This window comes from Odocoileus virginianus, unplaced genomic scaffold (assembly GCF_023699985.2).
Source record: "Odocoileus virginianus isolate 20LAN1187 ecotype Illinois unplaced genomic scaffold, Ovbor_1.2 Unplaced_Scaffold_1, whole genome shotgun sequence".
In the NCBI taxonomy this organism is placed as follows: Eukaryota; Metazoa; Chordata; class Mammalia; order Artiodactyla; family Cervidae; genus Odocoileus; species Odocoileus virginianus.
Genome location: NW_027224263.1, coordinates 4364863 through 4366419, shown reverse-complemented (window position 1 = coordinate 4366419; position 1557 = coordinate 4364863).

Below are 1557 nucleotides of genomic sequence, written 5' to 3'. Positions count from 1 at the left end.
GTTTTTCATTTTTTTCAAAAGAATTCGTAATTGCTTGTGTGGCTCCCCTGTGCCTCAGACAGTAAAGCACCTGCCTGCCAATGCAGGAGACACAGGAGACACGGGTTCTATCTCTGGGTTGGGAATTCCCCTGGAGAAGAGAATGGCTACACACTCCAGTATTTTTGTCTGGAGAATTCCATGGATAGAGGAGCCTGGCGGACTATAGTCCATAGGGTTGCAAAGAGTCAGACATGACTGAGCTACTAATACTTTCATGGAGGTCAACTAGCCCTGCCTCACATTGCCTGTTCAGTCTCCTCCTTGCAGGTGGGCGTGGAGACACAGCACAGCGGGATTATGACAGGGGAGTTGAAGTGCTGACTGTTTCTGCCACTCAGGGCTTAGAAGATCAGCTCCCCATTCAGGTCCACTGAACCCTCAGGGGAGTGGTATGCTGTTGTTCTGCTGATGTTTGGTTGGAGTAGGGTGGGAAGTGCTTCCCAAAAGGTGTTCTGTTATTAGGTTACCTTTTCCCTAGGCCTTTGGCTAGGAGGAACGGGCTTTCCTTAGAACTTTTTTGATTGGTGCCTGTTGGAAGTTTTTGGTTGGGGGCTTCTGAAGAGTCCTATCTGGAATATATGGGAGGAAAAAAGAAAACCCAGACAACTCAAGGTTATGTTGTTTCTCAAGTCCAGAGGTCCTTAGGTTGCCTGTCTTCTTCACATCTTTCAGTCTTCCTATGCTTGTTTGTTGTGGTAGATCCAGTGTTAGTTGTAGGAGGAAGGACCTGGAGGAAAGGAGAGGGGAACAGTATCCCTCTATCTTGGCCAAGACCAGAAGTCTGGACCATGAATTGTAACCTGACATCTCATTTTAGGCATTAGATCAAGTCAGTCACCACCACCTGCTATCAGCAGCTTTGGGATGTGTGTATAATAAGGATTTCTTACATTTCTGTACATCATGAGAGTTTCAGCAGAGCTTGTATATCCAGGATTTTACTTGCTCTTTGTGACAATTCAATGAGATACATACTATTGTTAGTATCTCCATTTGATAGTTGAGGAAACACCCAGAGATGAGTTAATTTGCCCAGTAATGGAAGAGTTGACATTTAAGCCCAGGCCTCCAGGCCCTTGTTTAGGGCTCCCTTCACCCTACACATCAAAAATGGCCACCAAGCAGATCTACTTCTCACTCACCAGCCTCCCTTTGAAAGTGGACTCCCAGGGGTTTCCAGTTTGCCTCCCCCTGCTACTCCCAGACTTCACCTTCTTCCCTCTCTTGCACTAGATTAGTTGGCAGGAATTTTCCAAGTGCCCAGTACTGTGACTTCACAGTAAATATGTTCTAAAAGGTCACTTAGACTTCAGTCATCCCAGTCAATCCAACCAGCAGGGAGGGGTTGGGAAGGGGGTACTGTTCTGTATCCTCTAGACATTGCAGCTGTGGGGATTTAGCAGAAATGTTAACTGGGGCCAGGACTTGCACAGTCACATGGGACCCTGTGCTTCGAGAGGCCCCGGGCCTGGCTTAGTGCTCTGCCATCATCATCATGAAATTCGTTATAAATTT